The sequence below is a fragment of the Pristis pectinata genome, chromosome 32, assembly GCF_009764475.1.
Source record: "Pristis pectinata isolate sPriPec2 chromosome 32, sPriPec2.1.pri, whole genome shotgun sequence".
Classification (NCBI taxonomy): domain Eukaryota; kingdom Metazoa; phylum Chordata; class Chondrichthyes; order Rhinopristiformes; family Pristidae; genus Pristis; species Pristis pectinata.
In genome coordinates, this window is record NC_067436.1 from 3,786,896 (window position 1) to 3,802,768 (window position 15,873).

Consider the following 15,873-nt stretch of genomic DNA (forward strand, 5'->3'; position numbering starts at 1 on the left):
ATTGTGCCAAAGTTTGCTGACAATACAAAAATAGTGGGAGAGTAAGTCATGAGGAAGACGCAGAGAATTTGTGAAGGGATATTAGCTGGTCAATGAGTGGGCAAAACTCTGGCAAAAAGGCATTGTGATTAAATTAAGTAGCAAACCAGTGACAGAAGTTTAATTCCCAGCAAAGGAGCTGTGGAATTTAAATTCAGTTAATTAAATAATCTGAAATTTTAAAATCAGACAGTCTTAATAACATTGAAACTACTGGTTTAAATGCAAAAACTGCAATCCTTACTCATCTGATCTATGTGCGACTGCAGATCCACAGCAATGTAGTTGACCCTAACCATCCGTTGAAATGGGAAGCCATTTAGTTGCATCAAAACTGCTACATGTAAACAGAAAAAGACAACAGATACCAGCATGATCTATAACCGAATTCAGACATATCAAACTGTCTCCCAACTAGTCAAAAATCAAGAACACCAGATTGACTAAATTGCAAGGGCTAGCCAGGACTAGTCAAGCAACAGGATGACACAGATATACTCAAAGTATCAAAGCACACAGATACTATGCCAGACTCTTCCATCAGTACTCAACATAAACTGCAGACATCATGAAGTCTTACATCATCACATGGAATAAGAACAAGGAGGTGTCCTGTCAGCCTACCACCCATCACTCTCCTCCACTGAAATCAGTACTCTTCCTGTTAAACAATATTTGGAAGACAAACAGTTTTTTCACTTGCTTATTACTATACAGCTGGCAGTTAGTTGGCCCATTGGGTCCTTATCAGCTCTGATTAGTTCCATTGCCCCTTTTAATTCCCTGTAACCCATTTTCTCTTGCATGCTTGCTCTGCCAATTTCATTCTCTTATCACTTACCTACATCAAGTGCAACTTAAGTAGCCAATTAACTTGTCTTTGAGATATGGGAGGAAAGCAGAGCATCCAGTAGAAACCCACTCAGTCACAGAGAACTTGCAAACGCCACACAAACAACACCCAGGGTTAAGATCAGACCACTGCTACTGGAGCTGTGAAGCAGTGGCATTTACTGGTGCACCAATATGTCACACAGAACCCAAGTGAAGTAATGATGGAATAAAAATGTTGTGTGTTTTGATGATGGCTTCAAGGCAGAGCACATGGACGACTTATGGAAGGAAGGGGACCTTGTCAAAGTGGGGAGGGGATGAATGCAGTTGTAGTGCAACTATAATGCAGGACATCCAATACAATTCTTTGATTCTCTAGCCTTGACTAGAAAGATAAAAATGGAATCAAATAAACGCCCTAGCTGAACAATGGAGATGTGGTCAAACTATCAAGGGCTGCAGACCAGTCAAGAAGGATGAGGAGGGCCAATACATCACAGACAGAGAATCTTATTTGATGTTGATGAAAGCAGTTTCAGTGTCATAGCAGGAGCTGACATCCGAGTAAAGGGGCCGTGAAGAAGATGAGGATTGATCTGGGAGTTTTAAATAGTAACAGAAGTAAAATACAAAACGTCTGGCATTTCTATTATCTGATGCATTTTAAAATAAAATACCTAATCTTAAGCATGACCTACATCAGTTTGACTTGGATGATATCACTTTCACGGTCAGTCAAGAGCCCTACCCTAGCACATGAGCACATATTTAGGTAGACCTCAACGCTGTACTGCAGAAACTTGTCTTTTTGGATAAGATATTAAACCAACTATTAGAGCACAAATTTGAAATTAAAATATTAGATCATTAACTGATGAATCTCACTCCTTCATGGTAACCAAACTATATTATGAATTGCATGATAATCATATTCCAATGTTCACAGTCTAATAAGTGGAGCCAAAAAAAATCCTGAAAGTAATATTCATCTCAATTTGTGGACCAACCATACTGCATTTAGTTCATTAACAACAGAAGTTATATGCCTTCCATTAGTACACAGTCAATGCACATCCTCTTTCCCAATGCAATTCAGTTTCCAGCTTTCCCCTTCCAACATTCACATTCTTTGTCAAGCCGCAATACACCAGTTCTATAGTCTATCTACATATTCATCCTCCTTCCATTCCATGTGTTATTTACAGGCTCAGGATAAGAACACAAGAAAATAGCTGGAGTGTGCCAAGTGCCCACGAGCTTCTTCCACCATTCAATAAGATCATGCTAATCCACCACCTTAAATCCCCATATCCCTTCATTTGTTTATTGCTTGTTATTCTAAGCCTTGAAAATAGACAATGTGGGCATCCACCACCTTCCAGGATACCAAATTCAAAAATTTTCCACCTGCTAGCTCCTCATCTCAGCTCCTAAATGGTATCATCTTGGGACTATGATGTCACCAGAACAGGAGAACAGAGTTACAGAGAAGGACTGGATAAGATATGGTTCAATACACAAAACGCTTTTGTGTGTTGCTCCAGATTTCCAGCATCTGCAGTCTTTTGTGTCTCCATAAGATATGGTTGTTTTGTTTGGAACAGGAGCAGGGGGGGACACCTAATTGATGGGTATAAAATTATGAAGAACCTAAATAAGTAAATACAAATGACCTATTTCCCTTAGTGGTGGAGTCAAAAACCAGGGGAGGGAGGGGATAAATTAGAATTGATTCACAAAAAGGGTTAGAGAGCAGATAACACTTTGACCAGACAGGGATTGGAACTATGAAAAGAGCCAGAAACCCTAACTACATTTAAAAAGATTCTCCACCTATGCTCGAAAAGCCATGACCTACACGTTTACAGACCTCATGTTAGAAGGTGGGATTAGCTCTTGTGCAAATGGTGCAGACATAATGAAGAATTTGTCCTTCCATGACAAATCTTTCTCTGCTTCTGTGTTCCAATGTTTTAATTCTCAAACCATAGGAAATAGCCTCTCATCTTCTGCTTGTCAAACCCTCTCAGAAATACTCATTTTAATGATCACCCCTCATTCCTTTACATTTCAGCAAATCCTACTAATGTCCATTTCTAGATTAAACCCTTCATTCTAGGATTCGATCTAATGAATATTATATATCCTTCAAAGTACTTCCACACTTAGTCCATTACACTCCTTCACACACATTTGCCAGCGATCCTGTTATCAGGGTTTCTCCTATCCAAGACTGTTCTCACTCCTTGGTTCTCAGACACTCTTCCCTTAGAGTCCCACTACCACTGGCCACATGCTCCCGCCCCTATCACAAGTTTCAAACTTCTTCAGTTCTCACTTCTATTCTCCCTCCACCCAAGTCTTCCCACACCCTCTTTTAAAGCCCAAATATTTCTGGGCTCAGATGGTTCACATTCTTCCATACAGGTACAAAAAATAGTCTTAAAAGTGCTGAGTTTCCACTTCAGAATTAGAACCTAGAACATACCAGTTTTCTTGCTTGAATGACCCAATGCTCTATTTACTTAGCAATTACAATTTAACAGGACAACCACTACTAGATAACTTTTCCACTGGATCACAAGGTGCTTCTATTCTTCTGAGATAGATACAGCACAAATGATTATACAGATACAGCGCAAGTGATTATACAGATTTTCACTGACTACTTTTAAATGAAGCTTTAACAGAGCTTTAAGCTATTGGAGCATGGTGTTTTCTTGAATAATTCCTAATTAAGTAAAATTGTATTTTATTATCTGACACCCTGGTATTCATCCTGATGCTTCAAACAGCTACAATTTTATTTAATTCTTCATAAAATGACAAAGGGATCATCTTCATATTATTTTTTAATATGAGTAACTGGAATATGGTATTTAAATGGTTTTCTTGGCTTGATTTGGATACACAGAACCAGTGTAGCCTCTTCAGGTATTATCTTGTGGATTCTTGGCATATGTGGACAGAGTGCTGGCCTCTAAGAACCATGTTTCTGTCACCACTGGTAATATGGTCATGGGATGCAACAGTGGAAAAGGAGGAGGAAAAGCAGAACCAGGGAGTTGTTGAAAAAAATTGCAAATAGAATTCTTGGCATTAAGAGAATCAAGGAGAACGGGTGTTGAGTTGTTGGACAGGTCATGAATCACAACGTTGGAAATGGAAGGTGAGAATTATGAGGGGAAGCCATGGCTTTACAACATTGAGTGTTAGTTATGGAGTTATATAACACTGAAACAGATCCTTTGGTCCACCAGTAAGCACTTATTTGCATTAATCCTGTTTTATTTTCCCCACATTCCCATCAACTTCCCCCAGATTCTCCCACTTACTTACACACAAGGGGTAATTTAGTAGCCAATTAACCTTCCAACTTGCATGCCTTTGAGATACAGAAACCCATGCAGTCACAGAGAGAACATGCAAACTTCACAGACAGCATCAGAGATTAGGACTGAACCTGGGTCACTGGAGACATGATACTCTATAAGCTGCACCACTGTGCCACCCTATGAAGCTTTGATATGGAATCATATGTCTAGGTTCACAAAGTGAAACTACAGTCTGAAGAGTATTTGGTTGTCTTCTGCCTCTGACAGAAAACATACATGAGAACAAAGCAAGAATTAAGATAGAGCACTGTCAAGCAAGAATCAAGAATTACAAGTAAATAATCTGATCCAAATGTAGTGTAACAGTTGGAGCTTGGAAGTTTTAGTATTTAAAATCACTTGGTATGTTCATTCTGCACTTGTTTCTATTACAAGTGCCAATGGACTTTAGATGTTCAAACTCAGCACTACGATGGATTTGTACAAAATGACTTGTCAATGTGGTAATTTATTTAATTTCAGAATAAAATGTTATTTTTTGCTGCATTATGAAGAAATTATAAAAGTGTTAATGAGGCTGCAAAATACTTTGGACAATCCTGAAATTGCAGCAGATCCTACCTGCAAATAGAAGTCAATTCTTTCTTTTCTTTTGAAAATGGTATTGAGATGGTAAGTGATTTACTAAATAGCAAGGACTTGGGAAGAGCAGAAAGTGTGGTCATGGGATTAAAACAGCAAGAGAATTTGGACAGCTAAAGGAAAGGGACACAAGAGTTTCAGTGAAAGTAATGCCAGGAAAAATTAATTTAAAAAATAGGCTTATGGCAGCTGTTGTAGAAAACACCATCACATACAAGTTATTCACTACTCAGAGATCTCCAACCTTTCATTATATTCCCTCTCTCCAAAAAAATTATCAATCTGTTTCAATAGCCAAGGCTATCTGACTAGAGAATTCCAAAAATGCACACACCTGAGTGATGAACTATTTTCATCTCTCCTAAATATCCTGCCCCTTATCCTGAGATGATCCCTAGCTCAAGCTTACTCTCTCAAGGGGAAGCAACCTATAATATCTACTTTTACGAGGCTTCTAATAATCTTAAACATTTAAAATAGATCACCATTTCATACCTTTAGACTCCAAAGTTTATAGGTCTATTCTACGCACTATCACCTCGTAAGACACCTGTCTCATCCAAGGAATCAATTTAGTAAACCTCTAAACTCCTAAGGCTGTGCACCTTCAAAAGCAAGTATATTATTTTGAAATTATACAAAGTACCCCAAGTGTGTTCTTCACAAAATCTAATATAATTGCAGACATCTTTAGTCTAATACATGTAACAACTACTTATAAAACATTTTTGAATTGATTATCAACTTTACATGTCCCTTACAATTTTTAAGCAAAAAAAAAATCTGCTTTTCTTCTCATCCTGCAAGTCCCACAAGTCAACAAGGATGCCATACTTTATCAAGCTGGCTTTGAGAACTTCATTGAATTGGTTCAGCCCTCCTGGTCATCTCTTATCATGCCGAAGTTCAGAGCAGAGTGCCTGCTTTAGGAGTCTGGTGGTGGGCATTCAAATGATATGGCCTGCCTACCAGTCCCAGCAGAATGCAATTGGAACCTTGATACTTGATACATTGGTCTTGCACAGGACTCATTTATTTGCTAGTCCTGCTGTGGTGCTTTCTACAACAGTCCATATCTGGACGTCCTGAACTTCTAATGCTCTTTTTCTCAGATAGCGAAGTGTTGTCCTGGCACACTTAAGATGATGAGGAGTTGGCATTGGGGCAGTGAGGACAGGTTGGTAAAGGACATTTGTTTTGTTGATGTTTAGCACAAGGGTCACTGTCTACTCTGCTTCAGTGAACATTGATGATGACTTGGCACGCAACTTTGAAGTGTGGGCATGCACAATCACCATCTGCAAACTGCAGTTCAATGACCAAAGCTGGAGTGTCCTTGGTCTGAGAACAACAGAAGGTGGACAGTTTTCCATTTGTCCTGTAGATTAACTCTACTCCAGTGGGAAGCTTATTTCAAGATAAGGCTCATTATTTATCAAGAAAGAATAAGAAACATGTTGGGCTTGACATCTGTCTGTGCTGAGGTTGGGTCTATTCTGGACCTGTTGGTTAGAATCAGAGACTACAAGCCTTCATGTAGGTGGCACAAGATGGAGGCAAGTTTCTGATGGCAGCCAAATTTGAAAAGAATGGTCCACTGTCCCTCTTGACAAATGGAGTGGAAGTCTTTTGAAAAAGGCAATATCCAGTGGTTGATGCTGTTCCCTAAATTTTCCTTGGAGATATCACATGGTAAAAATTACATCCATTGTGCCTCTAATTGAGGAAAAACTCCTCAGCCACTGGGAGGAATCTTTTGAGGAGGACTCTTACATCTTCCCTGCAGCAAACAGCAGGATGACCCCTCTGTAGTTACCACAGTTAGATTTGCATTCTTACTTGATGATGGTCAGAATTACAACACCTGTGCCATGGCATATCCTGCTCTTCCCAGATTATGGGAGCTGAGATTGTGAATTTCTGTCTGGAGTTACCCTCCACCAGATTTTTGAACTTCACCAGGGATACAGACAGCTCACGTGGCCCTGTTATTTGTCGGTTGACATATGGTCTTTTGAATTCCTTGTTGGTCTGGGAACAGTGGCAAGACTGACCAGCTAGTACACTCTGGGATGGAGTCAAGGAGTCTCGCGTCAAAGTCAGGACCACAATCAAATTCTTCAAAGTGCTCCTTCCAGGAGGTGCTAATTGCCTTTCTATCCCTGCCGAACTCCTTGCATATCAAATATGTTGTTACACTAAACTGAGGAACAGCTTTACTTTTATGGATTGCACCAATGTAAGTGAAAACAAGAATGCCAACCAACCAACTCTCTCTCCCTCATAGGCACCCAATGCACAAAACACCGTGATACGATTAGATGCATTTTCCAAAACAAAGCGTTCCATTGATTCAAGCTTTGAAGGTGGCAAAAACAAAGTAATTAGAGGTCTATATAATTAACATGACAAAACAGGTATTGCGTGCAAGTGAGAGATTCAAAAACCTCATATTTTCTACATAATGGGGAACGTCAAATTCACCTTTCAAACTCACTAATTTCAGTCATTGAACAAGTTTTAAATCATGATTTCAGAAATAAATTTAATACAATAAAATTACATACTGTGAACTATTACATACTGCGAACTATTACTTTTCTGCATCTTTATTTTGACAGAAATCAATACTTCAAATTCTTCATGTAACTTGTTCCATATTTATTTGAAAGGTCATCATCAAATTGAAGTATTAATTTTCTCTTTCTTCTTGCCACTCTCCACAACATATACAGAACAGCTTTAATCCACATTATTTACATGAATTGCAAGGGCAAACAAACAAAAATCCAACATTTGGAAGGATGGGCTTATGCCAAAGAAAAACACACGGTAATGGCAACTGTTAAACACATGATCATGCCCACAGAACTTAGTAAGAAATAATGATTCATTATTCCAACCACCTCTTTCTAACAGGGAAAAAAAATGTTTTTCAAAGGCAATGCAGAACAAATCGTGTTTCAAAAGTGCTCATTCAACATGGCACTGCCCTTCAGAAAAAAAACATTTCAGTCGTACACAACAAAAATAAAGAGAAAATTGGAGTCAGCAAGGGATTTAAAAATGCAGCAAAGACAAAATTGGCTCCCATTCTGCAATCATTTCAATTTTTTATTTGTTCAATTTATTATCACAAGAATACCAAGAGCAACCCTAATAATGCCTTTTAAAAACACATTCCAATTACACTGTCATTGTATGCTTAGCCAAACCATCACTTTCAATTTCAGTCCCCAAAATTTTAAGTTATCCTAAAGCAAGTATTTACCGTCAACTAAGAATTTTTAGAATACCCAAAGTGGAGCTTTTGATGTGCCAAGTAACCATCGAAGGTAATACATGCAATATAGGATCTGCCTTGCTTCATGCCCTGATCTTCCTATTGTAAACCCAAAATCCTATATCCCAATTTCCTGGAAAAGTAATATGAACATGCTGTACAGAAAATGATACATTAGGGATTTCAGAAGCAGCATAAATGAAACGTTTATGCCAAGTGTATCAATTAAGCAAATCAATACCAACACAATCAGATCCATAGAATTCAGATATGTTGAGGTTTCTTATGGTAGCTTCCAATACTATGGCAAAAAGATGCAAAAAGCATATTGATCAGATGTCAATACCACTAATTTGAAATAACTGCAAAAAACAATCCAAAAGCTTTTCCCATCTTTTCTCACAGAAAACCCAATCTAGTAATCTGCAAAATATAAAAAAAGAGCTTTTAATGTGTGCCATTCTTTCAAATATTTAAGTCACAAATCTACAGAGCTATAACCTCCAGATTCATTTTTATGGCGACTAATCCAGATACAAATTGTGCTCCAGTCATTGCAATCCAATTTTTAATACTACTGTTTAGTCTCATTAAACAATTTTTAATAGAACTCAAATGATTCCCCTTTTTCACCATCCCCATTATGGTTTTTGTTTTTAAATCAATGTGTATATGCAAAAGCTGAAAAAACCCTCAAAATTGCAAATCAACCAAGTGCACTGACAGTCATGCATATTTCAAAATTATGAACCATTTGCTTCCTCAACAAAACTAGCATCTAATTTTGATAACGTCATTGGCAAAGAACCTGAACAGAAACAGAAACAAAGGACTCCTGTGCTGCAAACTTCAATGAGTCAGATATGTTCAATCCTGTAGCAAAGAACATTCTTAAGCACATACAATTCTAATCTTCATTTAATAATTACAACATAATACCCATCTTGCCAATGCAAATTACAGCAAATACAATTTTGTAGCATGGAAGTTGCAGATAAGTGAATGCTGCCCATCAATATTACTTTGCTGCACAAATATACAGATATATGTTTGCAGTATGCTGACCTGCAGAATCCATTTACTATGCACGCGTAACTGTCCCGACCCAAATATTTCTTGGCAGTCACACGAGCATAATCTTGCAATGTCATGCAATATCTAATAAAAGCAATCGGAATGATTTGACCTTTATATCTTTGTAGTTTTGCATGCTTAGACAAGCTCTAATTTGCAAAGTATCCAAGCCAAAAGGCTTTTAAGTAACTATTATAGTGTTAGAAACAAAATTCAAATTGGATGACGGTGGTGGTCAAAGGCTAAATATCCTTGCCAGCATGATGTTCTGAAATACCCTCTCACATTGAACACTGAAAACAGGTATGCAGAAAGGATCATATGATTGTCATAGTTCATTAGCTAAGAATTAAAATCAATTTTTGATATAGGATTTTAATAATCCAAATAAAACACAGAAAAACTACAATACTCCTCTTAGGCCACGTCTGCGTACCTTGTCAAACCATTTTAGATTTTTGCCCCCACCCCCACAGCTTTTACAAAAGGGGGCAGAGAGAAAATGGAACGAAATTTGGCAGAAAATATCTCCGGGAATGGTTGCCTTTTAATTGCCAATAGAAATGCCTGCTCTTTTGTATTGTAAAACTGACTACCCTACAGAAGCCAAGCCAGTGGCAGAGGATTTGTGTTTAATGGACAATTCCCTGAGGCTGCCGAGCCGGTGACAGCCACCCACGGCTTCCAGCGCGGTTAGACATCGGGAGGAAAAAACCAGGGCGACGACAGCGCTGCCATCGGACCCGGCTACCGCACGTCGGGTTAGCGGGCCTCAGCCAGGGGGCAAGACTGCCGCAACCGTGTCCCGCCTTGCATACTACCCTCCCGACGTAAGTACTTACCGCCGCCCGACTTGCCCGCAGCCGCTGCCTGCCCCGCCTCGCCGGCACCTCACGGGTTAACCGACCGTATTTACCCATTCCACATCCGGGGACCCGCCAAAGAGCAGCCGGAAGGAACTGCGTCACGCAGCCCGCCCAACCGGCCCGCCTGCCGCCGCGCCTGCGCAGGAGTCCGGCGGTTGGTCCGTTGCGTTCAACCCGGCGCTCGCGCCTGTGGCGCGCAGGCTTCCCCCGGCGCATGCGCGGTGGGTTCGCGCGGGCCCGATGTGGGAACGGGCGGGAGCCCTGCAAGGGCGAAGTGCAGTGCTTGGTGCTGAGTGTCGGGGTTATCTCCAGCGCTTTCTGTGTGTTTTTTAAATTTTATGTCAATTAGTCAGTCTTGAGGGTATCTCTAGTGCTTTCTGTTTTTTTATTTTTACGTCAGTTAGTGGGAATTGTTTTGTTGATGCGTTAAATTGGGTGGTAGGAAGCTGAAAGTGTAAGTTGAGGTAGACGGAGCACTTGTGCCCAGGTATCACCAGAAAAACCTACCGATTAATCAGCCTGAAAAAAAGAGAGTGAACAAGTTGTATGTCGAAGGGGTTATAGTGTGGCGAATCCAGGCTGACACTTCCTCTGCAGCTTCGCGGCGGTGCAGCAGTGTCGGAGGCGCTTCAACCCGTTGTCCTGTCAGGAGCACGTTAGTTGTCCCGCACCGTGAGCGAGAGTCAATGCCTGTCCTGCAGCCAGCCTGCCGAAACCCCGGGAAAAGGCAATTCAAAGCAGTGCTGTTGTCGAATCATAGTGAGTTCCTTGCAGTCGTTTCAGAACGTTCAGTTACATTTCAGGAGTACTTGAGGCTGAGAAAGGTGCTATACAAGTGCAGTTTCTCCGTTGGCTGTTTGCTCACTCCGGGCATGAGGTTACCCTTGTACTGTAACATTCAGTAATTCGTGCAGTACCAGTTTGAGACTATGAAGCACAAATACAACAGGTCTCCATTCTGCTGTCTTTTAGTGTTTTTTTTAAACATAACTGCAAACATAATCTGAGTTGCTTTACATTTCCAGAACTGCAGTTCTGTCTGGAAAGAGAAATTAGAATTAATCCCTACAGTTTCATAGTTAGATTTGGGTCTGTGTAATGTTACATGCACACTCAGCTAAACAGCATTGTAATGTGCTGATACATGCATAGAAATTGCAATAGGCAAACAGACCATTCAGTCCACATCAGCATTTACCCACCCAAAGAATAAAAAATTATGTTGTTCTAACTGGTTGTCATTTCTCTTTCACCACTTGTACTTTCCATCCATCTAATCTATTATAGAATGCTGATATATTCCTGGCCTCAACCTCTTAAGTTTATACATTATGATACAGTTCAACCAGATATTTTTGAATGTTTTCTGCTTTTGCCTTTCAGGCAATGAATACTGACCCCCATCTTCTTTGTGAAATATCATTTCTTTAACTCCCCCTCTGATCCTTCTGCTAATTATGCTTAATCTGTGTCCTCTAGTTATTGACATTCCTGCTGATAGAAAAGGTTTATCCTTAGAGAGTTTGTATAACCTTTCAGTAATTTTATACACCAAATTCTCTTAACTTGTATTTCTGCCAGATTAAATGAGAAAATGTAAATTAAATGGTGTGTAGTAAAAGGGTCCTGGATGTACATGTGCATGAATTCTTGAAAATGGTAGGGCATATTTAGAGTAGTTAGAAATGTAAGTGGTATCTCAGGATTCATAAATAGACAGTACAAAAGCAAGGAAATTATGTTGAAGTCATTAAGTCATAACTCAAAATTGCGTCCAATACTGGGCTGCCACACTCTAGGAAGGATGCAAAGGATCCAAAGAGAGGGTGTAGAAAAGATTTTTTTTCCCTCTTGTCTGCTTCCACCTATCACCCACCTGCCTCTGTCTCCCATCTCCACCCTTCTTCCTCCCACACCACCTGTTCATCATTTCTCACTATTCCTTAGTCCATGTATCACCTACTGGCCCTCTCCTCTTTATACCTGCTACCTTCTCTCTTCACTCTCAATCCTGATGCAGGGTCTCAACCTGAAACATTGACAGTTCCTTTCCCTCCACAAATTCTGTGTGTGTGGAGGGGGGAGGGGGAGACATTCAAGATGGTGATCTTGACCACCTGGAGCATTGTGTTCAGTTTTGGTTGCCATGCTATAGGAAAGATGCCATTAAGCCGGAAAGAGTGCAGAAGAGATTCACAAGAATGTTGCCAGGGCTCAAAGGCCTGAGTTATAGGGAGAGTTTAGGCAGGCGAGGACTTTATTCCTTGGAGTGTAGGAGACTGATGGGTGACCATGTAGAAGTGTATAAAATCATGAGGGGTATAGATCGAGTGAATGCACAGGGAAAGGGATCCAAAAACTAGAGGGCATAGGTTTGAAGTGAGAGGGGAAAGATTTAAAAGGGGACCTGAGAAGCAACTTCTTCATGCAAAGGATGGTGCGTATGTGGAACGAGCTGCTAGAGAAAGTAGCTGAGGCAGGTATATTAAATGTTTAAAAGACATGTACGTGGATAGGAAAGGTTTAGAGAAATGTGGGCAAATGGGACTAGCTTAGGTGGGCACTTTGGTCGGCATGGATGAGTTGGGCTGAGGGGCCTGTTTCCGTGCTGTATTACTCTATGATCCGCTCAGTTTGTTTCTTGCTAAGTATTGTCATGTTCTGGGTGCCACACTTCAGGAAAGTTGTGAAGAAGGGATTTATCAAAATAATTCCAGGCATGAGAAACTCCAGTTATGTGGATGGACTAGAGAAGCTACAGTTGACCTCCTTGGCACAGAGAAGGTTGCAGTAAGAGGTATTGATGGAGAGAAGGCATTGCTTTTTGACAGAGGGGTCAATAACTAGGGATGTAGAATATTGCAGAATTGGCAAAAGAACCCAAAGTGACATGAGGGAAACATGTTTTACACAGCAAACTATTAGGTCTACTGCCAGGGATAGCAATGGGGGCAGATTTAAATGTAGCATTCAAAAGGTAGCTGGATAAGTATCTATAGGGAGGTCTTTTCAGGAATATGGGGTAAGAGAAGGGAAGCATCAGAAGTGGGTGGTGGGTGAGAAAGAGTTACACAGTAGGACCAACTTTATGAAAAGAATTTAAGAAATTCCAGGCATAAGACATACTTGCTCTTGAACCTCCTCCACTTTCCTGCTCAAGCTATGTGTCTTATTGTCCTAAAATCTATCGGTCTCGTATTAAGGGACTGAGCAGCAGAGCCTTCTGGAGTAGCGAGTTCCAAGGGCTTGCGTGAAGAAGTTTCTCTTTAAGTAAGTGGCTGAATCCTTGTCCTGAGTGCCAGAATCTCCAGCTTGAGAAATAGCCTCTCTGTATCTACCCATTCAATCTCTCTCAGGATCTTCATATTTCAATAAGGTCACCTCATGAAGGGAGTGAGTAAAGGCCAATCTCACAAAATCTACTTTTACAGGATGACCGCTCATCTCAAGGAGTCTACACTGCACTGTCTCCAAGACAAGTACATCCCCCATTCAGAGACTAAAACAGCACACATTACTCCAAAAAAGTCTCACCAAAGCCCTGTACAATATCAGCAAGACTGTAGTAGTCAATCAGCAGTACTCCAAGCCCCTTACTATCAAAGCCAACATGCCATCTGTCTTCCAACTTGATTGTTTTCGCCTGCATGTTTGTTTTCTGTAACTCACGATCCAGCACTTCAAGATCCATCTGCATTGGTTACTCACTTTTTTTAAAAAAAATTGTTATTCTATTTTTTCCCCACAAAAAAACATTTTACTCCGTTTGTCATCTTGTTTACTTAATTTTTTTTATACATCCCCTATCTACAGCCAACTGTTTTTAATATTGATTTTCAGGGTCTGAATGTTGCTAGCAAGTGTAACATATTGCTCATCCCTAATTGTCCCTGAGCTGCCACCTTGAACATTCTGCCATCCTTCTGGTGAAGGTACTCCCACAGTGCTATGGGGCAGGAAATTCCAGGATTTAGATCTAGTGTTGAAGAACTGGCAATATATTTCCAAGTCAGCACAATGGTACAGCAGGTAGTACTGCTTCCTCACAGCTCCAGCGACCTGACCACTGTGTGGAGTGCACAGGTTCTCTATGAGAGTTTTCCTGCTGCTCAGGTTTCATCCCACATCCCAAAGACCTGGATGGTAGGTTAAATGGCTATGGTTAAATTACCCACAGTGTAGGTGTGTGGCAGGAGAATCAGTGGGAAGTGATGAGCATGTGAGAGGATAGGTTACTGGGAAATAGGTGACAGAAGGGGATCAATGGGATTGTTCTGAGAGCCAACATGGACTTGGTAGGCAGAATGGCCTCCTGTGCCATAAGAAAATATGAGAAGTCAAGATGGTGCGCAACTTGGTTGGGAACCTGCAAGTCGTAGTGTTCCCTTGCACCTACTGACCTTGGTAGTGAGTTGGCAGGTTTGAGAGGTCTGTTAGAATAGCCTGGGCGAGTAGCTGCAGTGCATTTTACATCTGGTGTACACTGCATTCACTGTGTACAGATAATGGAGGGAATGAATATTTAGCATGTTGATGGGGTGCCATTTGTACAGGCTACTTTAGCCTGGATGATGTCGAGCTTTTTAAAAGTTGGTGCTGCACTCTGAAGAAATGGAGGATATCCTATCATTCTCTGATTTGTGCCTGGTAAATGGTGGAAAGGCCTTGGGATGCCAGGAAGTGAATCACTTGGTGCAGGATGTTTGGCTTCTGACCTGCTCTTGTAGTCATGGGAATTATGTGTTTGCTGTGGTTGAATTTCTCGACAGTGGTAATCCCAGGATATTGATGGTGGCGACTCAGTGATGGTAATGCTGTTAAATGTCAAGGATAAATGGTTAGAGCCGTAGTCATACAGCACAAAAACTGGCACTTTGGTCCACCATGTCCATGCCAACTTTTTTGTCCATCTACACCAATACCATTTGTCTGAATTGGGTTCCTCAACCTTCTATGCCTTGCTCATTCAAGCTCCTGATAAATGCCTCTTAAAAGTAGTGATTGTATCTAATTTCACCACCATCTGTCAGTGCATTCCAGATATCAACCACTGTGTAAAACACAAACTTTCTCCTCTCATCTCCTTTAAAATTCTGTCCTCTCAACTTTAAGATAAGATATCTTTATTAGTCACATGTACATCGAAACACACCATGAAATGCATCTTTTGCGTAGAGAGTGTTCTGGGGGCAGCCGCAAGTGTCGCCACGCTTCTGGTGCCAATGTAGCATGCCCACAACTTTGTAACCCATATGTCTTTGGAATGTGGGAGGAAACCGGAGCACCTGGAGGAAACCCTTGCAGACACGGGGAAAACATACAAATTCCTTACAGACAGCAGCCGGAATTGAACCCTGGTCGCTGGCACTGTAAAGCATTACACTAACCGCTACACTACCGTGACCTGCAGTTTTTTGATAGCTTACCACGGGAAAAGGTTCCGACTATCAACTCTATCTATGCCTTTTGTTATTTTACATGCATCTATCAAGTCACCCCTCAGCTCACTTGGTCCAGGAAAATGAGCCCAGCATCTCCAGTCTCTCCCCATAATTAAAGTCCTCCAATCCAGGCAACATCTTGGTGAATCTTCTCTGCACTCTCTCCAGTGTGATCACATCCTTCCTATAGTGTGGCAACCAGAACTGTTCACAATACTCTAAGTGTGATCTAACCAGCATTTTGTAAAGTTGCAACATAACATCGATTTTTATATTCTATGCCCTGACCTATGCCTTCTTCACTACCCTATCTATCTGTGTTGTCACTTTCAGGAACTGTGGACTTGAACCCCGAGGTC

The 15,873-nt window shown here is 40.8% G+C and overlaps 1 protein-coding gene across 19 annotated transcripts in view; it reads right to left on the minus strand.

Annotated features, from left to right (window-relative positions):
* herc1 (HECT and RLD domain containing E3 ubiquitin protein ligase family member 1) overlaps positions 1–10,213 on the minus strand; it is a 278,704-nt gene extending 268,491 nt beyond the window's left edge. For 18 of the 19 annotated variants that reach the window (XM_052042328.1, XM_052042322.1, XM_052042327.1 and 15 more), the window contains exon 1: positions 10,050–10,177. The gene's annotated coding sequence lies outside the window, so the exon portion shown is untranslated. Of the gene's footprint in view, positions 1–10,049 lie in introns of all 19 variants that reach the window. The other variant, XM_052042323.1, reaches the window with a different exon arrangement.
* Positions 10,214–15,873: the final 5,660 nt, after the last annotated feature.